The sequence below is a fragment of the Euphorbia lathyris genome, chromosome 2, assembly GCF_963576675.1.
Source record: "Euphorbia lathyris chromosome 2, ddEupLath1.1, whole genome shotgun sequence".
NCBI lineage: Eukaryota > Viridiplantae > Streptophyta > Magnoliopsida > Malpighiales > Euphorbiaceae > Euphorbia > Euphorbia lathyris.
This window is the reverse complement of record NC_088911.1, coordinates 110751968-110765029: the sequence shown is the minus strand read 5'-3', so window position 1 is coordinate 110765029 and position 13062 is coordinate 110751968.

Below are 13062 nucleotides of genomic sequence, written 5' to 3'. Positions count from 1 at the left end.
TCGACCATCACACAGCTAGTCTTCTTCCCGTTAATTTCAGTTCGGATGTATAAAGGCTTGTTGTGGGCCTTCCCCTCCTCCGGGAGATCTTCATCGGTGAAGGTGATTTCAGTCCTCTTCCGGGCCATGATTGTCCCTACTAGTGCCGCTGGCTTAGTATCCGTAGAAATGACCAAGTTCTGCAGCTTTTTCATCAAGTTCTCACTGTGGTATTTGGAATGGCACAAAACCTCCCATACCGTAGACTTAGCTTGTGTTTTCTTCAACTGCTCGAGGACTTGATCACCGGGCTTGGGAGCCGATCCCTCTCCTACCTCCGTCTCAACCATGGGTGCCTTCCCCTCGGCCACACGGCCCGATCTTATCGTAACGGCAATTTTCGGCTCATCATCAGATTCATCCCAAATATTGATAGGAGTTCCCTGCTCAGCATCCTCCTCCTCCAAGGAACTTCCCCAAATATCCACGACCATCAGGTCCATCGCATGAGGGACATTCAGATTAATATAGGAGGGGTCTGACGATCCATACAACGCCCAACCTATCAGCTCGTCATAATTCTTGAGGAACACCCTGTTCATCCTCCTCGCCACTATCGGAATAGCGCCTCTTTGTATATACATGAGCTGCACTTTATCGCTCATAGTTTCTCGACACAGTTCATAGTGGTTCCTCCACCTCCTAGCGTAATCCACGAATGGTTCCTCGGGGAATTGCCTGATCCTATCCAGATCTTCTAGGGATCCCATCCACGGAATATACATCTCATATCTCGACACAAACGCGTCCCGAAGAGGTATCCAATGTCCCATATCTTCCTCTGACAACCCTTGGTGCCACAACAGAGCGTCCCCGTTAAGAGTTTTCGGAAAATGCTCGTGTAACTCACTTTGGGGGAATCCGGCATTATACATGTGATTACGGAATGAGGTTGCGTGCTCAACCGGATTTCGATATCCACCATACTTGGGCATAGCCAATATCGCTTCAGGGGTCTCATAGGAAGGCGAATCTGGTGTTTCCTCCGCAAGCATCCATACCGTGTATTCTTTGATAAACCTCTTCTTAGTCATTGCGGCCCAATTGCTCTTGACGCACATCGAGAGTGACATATACCACATCAACGGTTCGCCCATCAGTGAATTACAAAACAAACTGGTGATCTCCTCTTCATTAAAGCCCAACGGCCCCATTGCCGACAAGTAGAAGTGCAAATGTTCCATAGGATCTTTGTTGTCGTTATACTTACTAACCGCTGGTAATGGGCGCTTGATGGGCCCAATTTGCATTGCGTTACTTTCTTCCGCTCTCTCCTTAACCTTCTTATACTTCTCCAAGAACAAACTTGCTAATTGCAACCAATCACCCTCGACGGAGTCAGGCAAGGCTTGGAACCACCTCAATGGCTCGCCTATCAATGAATGGTGGAACCACTGAGCGATCTCGTTAATCCCAAATGGTTCAACAAACATAGCACACATGTACTCATACAGATGGACCTCAGGATCTTCCACTCCACTGAATACTTTTAACTTCGGAATAATCCTCCGAGATGACCCCTGCCCGGTCTCTTCGGTGTTATCCTCGTCATATGGCGCTCCATCGCCCAATTCATCATCCATCCTCTCATCCACTGGTTCTTCCCCCAGCAAAGACACATAAACTCCGCCTCCCATCGTCATTTTCTCCTCGGAGTCCAACAACTCTTCTTCATTCTCCTCGAAGGAGTCTACAACCATACTCTCTTCAAGCCCGGATCCGATCATGCTCACCCTATGATTAGGCAATGGATTGCGCCTGGTGGAAGGGTTCGCTGACGAAGGATCTGCTATTTTCTTCTCCTCAATCAAATCCTGAATCTCATGCTTCAACCTCTCACAGGTCTCGATAGTATGCCCGTAATTACTGTGAAACTCGCAGTACCCTCTAGCTTGCATCTGCGGAGTAGGCTGCGCCTTGTTATAAGGAGTGAGGGCTTTCAACAATCCATTTTTCTGCAATCATTCGAAAACTTTTGCGTAGGTTTGATCAAACTTGGCAAACTGCCTCTTCTTGATAGCGTTAAGTTCAAGCACTTTCACTGCGGCAGATTCTGTATTCGCACTTGGCCCTCCGACACTATATCCAGACTTCATCCATTTGGTATAAGCTTTCTTCGGCTCTCCATCCCCCTCAACTGTCAAAGCGCAACTATACATCTGATTGAAATCGGTAAAAGGCATATACCGCAACTCATTCTTAATATACGGCAACGTGTTACCAACTACCATTCGGATCTGATCCTGCTCAAGAGGTTTTGCTTCATAACTGCCACCTTCGCTCTCCACCTCCTTACGAAGTCAGACAAGGATTCACCAGTCTGCTGCTTAGTGCTCTCTAGCTCCTTCAAAGTAACCTCAAGCATAGTGTTGAAGCTATACTGGGCGATGAATGCCTTCGCCAGTTCCTTCCAATCTCTCTTTGTCACTAGCGGTAATGCATGAAACCACACGAGGGAAGCCCCCTCCAGATAAGTATTGAACAGCCCAAGAACTTGTTCCTCAGTCAAAATCGTGTGTTTCATCACAGCGACATACTGATTCATGTGAGCGGTAGGATCCCCAGTTCCGTCGAACATCTTCATGTCAGGGAGCTGGAATTTCAAAGGCAAAGTAGTTGCCAACAAGCAGTTTTTCAAATTATAAAAGTCCTGACTCCCAGAGCTTCCCCCACGCAAATCCTGCACTTCCTGAGTGATGTGTTGCTTCCATTCCTCTTCTTTAGCTTTCTATTTCTCAAGCTGTTTCTGGATGTAATCCTGATAATCATCTTCATTCCCAAAGCGGGGACCAGTGTTCACATCGTTCTCAACTCGCTTACTACCACTCTTATTATCCTTCAACGCCAGCTCGGCTAGCTAGGCTAGAATCGCAGCTAACTGATCGTTAATGTTGTTCACAGAATTCTCCAATTCGGCCACCTTTCCGTTGGTCGCAGACATACTGATCGAAGACTGAGTAGACTCGGACGAAGATGATTCGGAAGCCATAACTGCTGACTGCGATGGTTCAGAACTGACAATCTGCAACTGGTCGAATTGTCTGACTAGCGGACTACTCTCACGGAACCACAACCGCTTAATGATGACGTCTGCGCGAGCGATACCCATTAGTATGTATGCATGATTTTATATGCATGATTCGTGGTGTGTGCGTTTATTTATTTACGAATATATAAGATAAGAAGAACAAACGTCATTCTAATTACACATATCACAACATCTCTCTTCCACCCTTATTCCTCCACACACTCGATGGCCCAAGTCTCTTTCCTAGGATTTTGGTTTGGGGCTCACATTGCCGTCCAGGGGATGCGTGATCGGGCCATACTTCTTGTAGTTTTGGTAACGGTCGAAATGATCGAGCCATTAGTTAAACCCACAGTCTCGTCCATATGGTGCAATCATGCGGTTTCTTAACTTAATTCGGCTTCGTGATTTTAAACGGCGTATATACCAGTTCGAGGCACGTATTTAACGACATTGGTTCATTTTCTTTAACTACTCTCGGGATTGACATATATCGTAGATACGGAATGATTTTGGTCGTTTTTATTTTGCTTTTATTTTCTTAGTCACTTTTGCGGATACGTCCATTTCTCCTTAGAACAACGCAAGGTATAACGTAGGAGTTTGTCTTTTATTCGGGAGGGACGGGCCACGTTTACAAAACTCTTTATGTTACAACGGGGTCGTTCAAAACAGAAATGTTCTTCGTTTTCGTTTTGTCATAATCTCGTTTTATCCCAACGTATTTAAAGAATGTGAATAACGGCTACCGTCAATATAATCTTTTGAATCGAGATATAACTATCCCTAATACCAAACCGATTCGTACTAATACGTGCTTACGTCACAACATATTTCCTGAACATGTGCCTTCTTCGGGACATGAAAAGGGACTAGGCGGGTTGCACAAGTTCGTTCATACGAGATGACTAAGTCGTCTTTAGTTCAAATCGTTTCGGTGTTTGGGGTGGTTTATATATCGGTTTAAGAGTATATATTAACGTATCGTTTCATTTTCTTTACATATTTTAGGTTTAGACACGTATCATGACAATTTGAAAACAAGAATTGATTCATTCATCACACCAAAAATAGTAACGGGTAATCCTATGGCAACTTCTAAGGCTACTATATGCTGACCGGCTGATCGCGGGACCTCACAGGACCGCACAAATTCGCCCCTAACGAATGGATGGGGACCCTTTGGCGCCTTACTGCAAGGGGGAACTTACACTAGCCTCTTTCGAGCGACGAATGGACTCTCAATAGAGGTTTCGCGGAAATTACCCAAAAGGTTTGCAATAATGCTTATGAATGCATACGAAAAGAAATAATACGATCCGTCCCCGTTATGGGCTTAATACATGCCTTTCGGAATCAAATTTCTCGCTTCCCCAGCAGAGTCGCCACTTGTAGGTGCCGCGGCCTCGCCCGAGCGGACCGGGGGGTGGACACCATTGACGACAGATGCTGTGATTGGCGCCGAAAGCAACCAATCGCGGAATCAAGCTGCTCGGCAGGGCCGGAGCTCGGATTATGGAAGAGTCGCCACCCACGAATGGGAAATGAACACCGATCCCTTGCGGGAGACCGGTGAGGGTTCGGAAAACTTAGGTACGAGCCGAGAAGGCTAGGTCCTTTCCGGAGAAAGGCTACTAGGCACCTCGACATCGCCCGGTTATGAACCACCGACCTCCTACTTAGCATGTTAGGCGCTAATGGACTAATCGCATATTTCTTTAAGTTTAAAATTCATTTGAAACCTTTTCTATCTTGTTTTGGAAACCGTTTTGAGCATATATTATTGAAAGCCATATTAGTAAAGAATCACCCATTTACATGAATTTAGAGTATATGGAAGAAAGAGGGAGATAGAAGGAAGAATTCGTTTATTTACAACGTGAGTTATGCTTTATTTTATACATTAAATCTACACTAATCTCGCTCTCCCAAAAAACGAGTTTATTTACATGGTTCGTACCTTGATCGCCGTTGAAACGATTTAAGTACATTTCAAAACCCCGTTAATTTACATGATGTTCACTCGAATCGTCGTTGGAACGACTCGAATGTTTGAAAACCGGGAATAAGAAGCTCAAAAACGTGATTAAGCATACAAGTCCATTTATTTTTGTACAAAGCCGTTTAATTAGGAAAACGATTCAAAACTCGATTATTTATAAGGAAAATGGTTTTAATTACAAGGTTCGCTTAATCCGTAAGGTTTTAAGACGTGACGCTTTAGGAAATGGTTTGAAATGGTAAAAAGCCTTTTATTTACACCTTAGGAATATCTAGAAAAACTTTAGTTTAAATAAGCAAGTTAAACTCTCTTTTTGTGATTTATTTCCCTTTTTTCACTCAATTAACCTTTATTTGCATAAGAATACAACAATTAATCAAATTAAATCCAAATTCACCCAACCAAAATACTTTAAAAATATATATATATATATATATAGGAAATTCAAAAAGAAAATAAATATACATACTTATATAAATATACACTATGGTAAAAATAATAATAACACTTATAGATCAAAAATAAGATAATAATATATATATACAAGTTATTAATAAGTAAAAATGGTAATAAATACAATACTAGATATGATACACTTTTATTCCAATTTAAAATATGTAAAAATAATGGATAAAATTCATAAATAAGAAAACTACATTTAAACCAAAATAGTTTTTATACATAATAAATATATAGAGAGTAACCCACCCAAAACAATAAAAGGAAAACTTATATATATATATATATCTATAGTTTTGCAAAATCACATTAATGTAAATTATACCCAAATGTACAAAATAAGTAAATACATAAATAATTCTTAGTTAGATACCCCAAAAATAATTTTAATAAATATACTACCTAATTATATACATATATATACAAGTCCCAATCTAATCTATTCTATCATTTTGGGCCTCCGAACTACCCGAATTGGATCATAGTCTATAACGGAGACTCCTAAAACGATGTTTTATTCCAAAACGTTATTTAAAAATATTTTTAAAATCTATATTTATAACGTTTTAATCCCGAACTATCCTTAAATCGGGTCATGGTTCATGTTGGGACTTTAAAACGAGGTTTTTATTTCAAAACAAAACCAAACATTTATTTAATACGAGACAAAAATTAAATAAATACGAAATAAATAAATGTGATAAATAAATGACTTAAAGTAATAAAAACTATAAACTAAATAAATAAAGGAAATAAATAAATAAATAAAACGAGTCTAGTCCTTGGATAATACCTCAAGATCGGTATTGACGGCTTGATGTCGGTTGATTCCACGAGTTATGATTTTTTGGTGTTTTTTTCGTGTTTGGTAAAATATTCAACTTTTAGGAATTTTCAAATTTTTAGGAAAAAAATGTTTTTTCCCAAAAAAATCACTTTCTCTCTCAAAAAAATGTTTTAGAGTGAGAAGCTCTCAAAATTCCTCCACCCCCCAAATGTATGGGGATCCGTGCCTTTTATAGGCACGGATCCCAAAGTTGGGCGTGCGCCCAACCTTAAGTTGGGCGACTAGCGTTGGGCGGACGCCCAACGCCGGCCGGGCGCTCGCGCCCAACTACCGTTGGGCGTGAACCCAGCGCTGTTGGGCGTGCGCCCAACTGCCGTCGGGCGCTCGCCCAACGCCGTTGGGCACTCGCCCAACGATCCTTAGGCACGCGTCCAATGCCTTCGGCGTGCATTGGACGACGCCCCCCGTTCGTTGGGCACCCGCAAGCCGCCTATTTGACGACACGCAATCCCTCCGGACCCTTTCGTGGTTTTTTTTATATTTTATATTTTTTATTATTGGAATCAACCGCTCTAACCGTCTGCCATGGGTTTTCGTCACAGGTCCTCCGACTCGGTGTCTACACCTGCACGTAAATCAAGCTTAGAAAATTTTGTGGCATCATGGAGTTCATCAATGAGCTCCTAAATGATGGGTATAGGAAATTTATCTTTAATGGTGGCCTTGTTAAGCTCTCTGAAGTCCACACAGAATCTCCAGGATCCATCCTTCCTTTTAACCAACAGCACTGGTGAGGCATAAGGGCTAGTACTGGCTCGAATGAGGCCTCCTTCCAACATTTCTTCCACCAACCTTTCTATCTCGTTTTTTTGGTGATGAGAGTAACGGTAAGGTCTGAGATTTACTGGCTCTGAGTTTTGTTTTAAGGGTATAAAGTGATCATGGGTGCGTGTAGGTGGTAAGGTTGTAGGCTGTTGAAATAAGTGGTTGTTTTGTGATAGGAGTAGTTGTATGGGGTCTGTGGGTGTAGGATTAATTGAGGTTGTGGTGTTTAGGTTAGGAGTCTCTGCTGGTGTGTGCATGATCATGAGGAATAACTTACTAGTAACCCCTTTCCACCCCTTGGACACTAGCTTGTTCACAGACTTAATTGTCATAAGCTTCAGGCTTATTTCATCACTGACCCCTTTTAATTCGATTTGCCTTCCATCCTTGCAAACTAACACCCTATTTTTTTTTATCAAAGTCAAAAGTGACGGGAGTGTGTCCCCTCATCAAATCCGAGCCTAAAATAATATCATAATCACCCAACTCTATAACCCTCAAGGTAAAAGTAAATCTGTTGTTCTGCATTGACCAGTTGCAGTCATTGCATTTAGAGGTGACAGTTAGCTGTCTGCCATCAGCTACAGTCACAACTACATGTTTTACTGCCACTAGGGGTAACTTTGCCTCTTTAGCTACTTTAGTATCCACAAAACTGTGGGTACTCCCACTATCAATCAAGATCATTATAGGTCTTTTATTTAGGGTACCTTTTAGTTTAAGGGTGGTGTTGGTGAGCCCTCCATCCAGAGCATTCAAGAAAACCAGCATTTGCTCCACCTCATCTGCTGCTTCTTCTGTAATTTCCTCTGTGTCCAACCCTAACTCAGCCTCTTTAGCATTTGCATCCTCGTCTGCAGAAATGGCTAAAATTTTCTTTGTGGTGCACTGGTGCCCAGGGAAATATCTCTGCCCACATTTCCAGCAAGCCCCCGGAACTCTCTTAGTAATAGGGAAGGTATTTGGCTTGAGGTCTTGTGGCTTAGAATAAGATGTGTTCTGGGTTGTTACAGGATGCTTAGTAGTGATAGTGGAAGGCTCCCAAAGTTTTTGAGAAAGAGGTGAACGAAAGGTAGGTTTTGGTTTAACCATCTCTAACATTTCTCTTAGATAGGTTTCTTGGTACTTAGCTTGCTTTATTGCTCCATAAACTTCCTTGGGTTCATGAGTTCTGACTGCTGCACGAATCTCGGGTTTGAGCCCAGCTATGAAGCTCTTAGTGTAGTATGCTTCAGTGAGTTCAGGATGCTCCTTCTCCATCTTTAACTTAACTTCCTCAAACTGGTCCTGGTAGGCAGCCACAGAAGAAAGTTGTCTCAGCTGTGACAGTTGCTCCACCACTTCAGTGATTTCTGTTTCCTAGAATCTTTTTCCCACTTCGTCAATGAACATTGACCAACTAGCCCCTAGATGTATTAGAATCCAGTTCTTAAACCATTTCTCAGCCTTACCTTGCATAAACAGTCCTGCTAACTCTACCTTCTTCTCTTTTGCCACATCGAACAACTGGAAATATTTGGATCATTTGCTTATCCATATTTCAACCTCCATACCATTGAAGGAAGGAAGCTCACATTTAGGAAGTAGTTTCTGGAAATAAGGTAATTTGTGTGATGATTGTTCCCCTGTCTGGTAAGTCATAGGAATGCTTCCCAAAATGCCTTTGTCAGGAGGATATGTAATAACAGAATGAGAGGAGGGCTGTTTCAGATCTAGATTTGATTGAATGATGTTAAGCCCAAAATATACCTAAAATATCATTAATATTTACGTCATTATTATTACAAATTTATGTTGTTTATATCTGTTTAGATTACTTTTACTCTCAAATATCTTTCTTTCTTGCAAGGTACCTAAATATTTGGTAAAATCCAAATAGGAACGAAAAAGGATCAAAAACAGAAGAAAAACCCTACAAAAGGAGTCAAAGACGACGTAAATCAAAAGCACTAAGTCAAGGACACGAACGAGAGCAAAGAAGTGAAAAACACAGCATGCCGCGACAGCGAATCCCCCACCCGCGGCCGCGACACGCGTCCTTCAGCTACTTCTCCCCTTCGTCCAAAGCTCAACTTGATGTTCCCCCATTCACGGCCGAGGATTCCCATTCTCGGTAAGTGCAGAAATTCTGCCAAAGTACAATGAACACATGTTAAAATCCAAGAAACGTGTTCGTTCAAGTGGATAAAGACGACCCTTCACAACGGACACGACCCTTAACCAACGGATACAATTTTTCACAAAGGATACATCACTTCAATCACAACCCTTCAACATCTATAAATAAAGAGTTGATATGGAGAGTTAGGTGATGATGAAATGTTATGTTATGTAACATGTTATGTTATGTAATTTAATGTAATATTGATAGAGAGATTAGTGCAGAGTTTATGTAGAAACTCTGACTCAAAAAAGAGTCAGAGTTTAGATTTTATTTCTGTTCAAAGCAATATGCTGTACACACATTGTTTACTCAATAATAACAAGTTTAGTAGCGTTTAGACATTGTTCCAGTTTAGTCTTGCATTTTGGTAGTGGCCGACCGAATCCCTATTACGAAGTTACAGCGAGAAGAATTAGTAAAAGGATCCGCCCCTGAGCCTGACAACCTCTAAGGAAACCCAAGGAAGGGACTGATCATCCGTTCACTTGCACGCCCTCGAAGGGTCCATGCGATTTCACTCTGTAGTTACATACGGCCAGAAGTAGTAAGGACCTAATGGATCACACATAAGACTTGGAAACAAAAGAGAGATGGATCTGATTAATAGATGGAAGCCCAATTGAGCCCAGTAAGGCCCACATGGATAGGGGGGTCGAAATTTATATATATGATTAGGGAAGGAATTAATTTATTCCACTAATCCTAATTTGATTAGGATTATGAATTAAATTAATTAAGAGATAATTAAAGTAGGAGTTTTAATTAGATTAATATGCTCCTATTATTATCTAACTAGGTTACTTATTATTATCCTAATTATATTAGACATATAGTAAGATAATAATTAGAAATCCTATTCTGAATTGGATTCCTATTAAGTGACCTATTCCTATCTAACTAGGTTTAGATACAACCTAATATATATACCCCTACCCTAATGAATTTCGACACACTAATTCCTCCCCCCTACAAGTGATTTTCGAAATTGCTTCTGGAGAGAGAAAGAAAGAATTCCCATCCCCAAGTTCGTGGACAAGAATTCATTCGGCATTCCATCGATTGATTAATCTAATTCATCCCTCTTTCTCCTTGATCTTGTGTTGGTTAATTAGAGGTAATCTATTTTGGTTACATCTCATAAGGGTTGATTCTAATTTAACCTCACCGTGTTCACGAAAGAAGAAAAACAATCAAAAGGGAGAAATTCGTTTTTCTTCGCCTACATCAGGTCAGTTCACTATTTCAAGGATTCCCGGAGATTGAACCGTCGGATCGTCACGATGTTTGGACAGTAGCTTCTAGACACACTCTTCCACGTTTCCACCGAAGGGATCGTCGTTCGGAGGTCTGGAAGGTCTATTTCGAATAGGGACAGATTGGTAAACAGTTTACATCTCCTTTGAAGTTGTGGGCACTTCGTTTGGAACGGTAGATTGATCATCGAAAGGTATATCTTCTTATCCCTCTTTATATGAAATAACGATTAACGGATCCTATGGTTAAAAGGAAGTAGGCTAAAATTTTTATATTTCCGCTGCTATACCTTAGCCCTATTTCCAACACATTTTTTTTTCGTGTTTTATCCAATTTTGCACCAATGAGGACATGGTCCAATTTAAGTGTGGGAGGAGATATTGCATATATCATTTTTAGTACGAATAAAAGCAACGAATAAGAATAATTTTTAAAGCAACATTTATAAATGCAACACTTGTTTTATGCAAATGCAACATATATTGCAGAACAATTTATTTAACATTATTTTAAAATATATTTAACTTATGATTATTTTTAGTTTATCATTATCGATAGAAATAATATATTTCTATACGGGTAATATTTTTCCAAATTTTTCACAAATCTTCGACACGATTTTAAGTAAAAATTGTCTCGAGTGAATGTATTTAAGTAATAAATTCTTTATTTTCAATCTTTATTTCATATCATGAAATCCATGATACAATAAATCTTATTTTAAATTTTCAATTAGGTTTATAGGCATTAAATTGAACTAACAATTTTTAGCTCGGTTTTGATTTTGTCTTACATTAACACCAATTGAAGTTTTTAAGGAAACTATAGCCATAATACATGTTGAATTTTAAGTCAATATAGGATGAATGTGCTAATTTTCTTTTTCCCAAGTTATATTCAATAAATCGTATTCTTAACTTTTGGCCACGATTGAGACCAACCTTATCACAGTCGAGGTATGAAAGGGAAGAAATAAATAAGTAAAAGCGTACTTTTGGCCACGATTGCGACCACCCTTATCACAATCGAGGTATGGAAGGAACGTTTAAATAAGAAAAAAATTAAGTGTGTTTAAAGTTTAAAGTAACGATTGCGTCCACCCATGGCATGGTCGGTACCTCTTAAGCGAACACAAATAAAATGCATATAAAGTTACGATCGAGACCACCCTTATCACGGGCGTAACTAAAGCAAATAAATTAAACTTAATACTCATATATAATAATTCAAGTTTGGGAAAGGAAAGTTGGTGCTTTGAAATGCCTTGAGATGAAAGACTCAATAACATGCGTGCTTACATCGTCCCGAATACTTCAATTTAAACATTGAAATACAAGACGAATGATATATCGTATTTATACTAAGTTAGTTTGATATTTTGCGTATAAATTTGCCATGCGAAGTTAGTCTTTTCGGCTTAACTAATTTAAAAGGTAAACACAAAGATATATGTTTTATTTTTTTATAAAGAGATTAGTTAAGGAATAAATTCAGTGAAATTTTGCTCGGGACTAGCAAAAGATTAAGTGTGGAGATTTGTTAAGCCCAAAATATACCTAAAATATCATTAATATTTACGTCATTATTATTACAAATTTATGTTGTTTATATCTGTTTAGATTTCTTTTACTCTCAAATATCTTTCTTTCTTGCAAGGTACCTAAATATTTGGTAAAATCCAAATAGGAACGAAAAAGGATCAAAAACAGAAGAAAAACCCTACAAAAGGAGTCAAAGACGACGTAAATCAAAAGCGCTAAGTCAAGGACACGAACGAGAGCAAAGAAGTGAAAAACACAGCATGCCGCGACAGCAAATCCCCCACCCGTGGCCGCGACACGCGTCCTTCAGCTACTTCTCCCCTTCGTCCAAAGCTCAACTTGATGTTCCCCCATTCACGGCCGAGGATTCCCATTCTCGGTAAGTGCAGAAATTCTGCCAAAGTACAATGAACACATGTTAAAATCCAAGAAACGCGTTCGTTCAAGTGGATAAAGATGACCCTTCACAACGGACACGACCCTTAACCAACAGATACAATTTTTCACAAAGGATACATCACTTCAATCACAACCCTTCAACATCTATAAATAAAGAGTTGATATGGAGAGTTAGGTGATGATGAAATGTTATGTTATGTAACATGTTATGTTATGTAATGTAATGTAATATTGATAGAGAGATTAGTGCAGAGTTTATGTAGAAACTCTGACTCAAAAAAGAGTCAGAGTTTAGATTTTATTTCTGTTCAAAGCAATATGTTGTACACACATTGTTTACTCAATAATAACAAGTTTAGTAGCGTTTAGACATTGTTCCAGTTTAGTCTTGCATTTTGGTAGTGGCCGACCGAATCCCTATTACGAAGTTACAGCGAGAAGAATTAGTAAAAGGATCCGCCCCTGAGCCTGACAACCTCTAAGGAAACCCAAGGAAGGGACTGATCACCCGTTCACTTGCACGCCCTCGAAGGGTCCATGCGATTTCACTCTGTAAACTTGTAT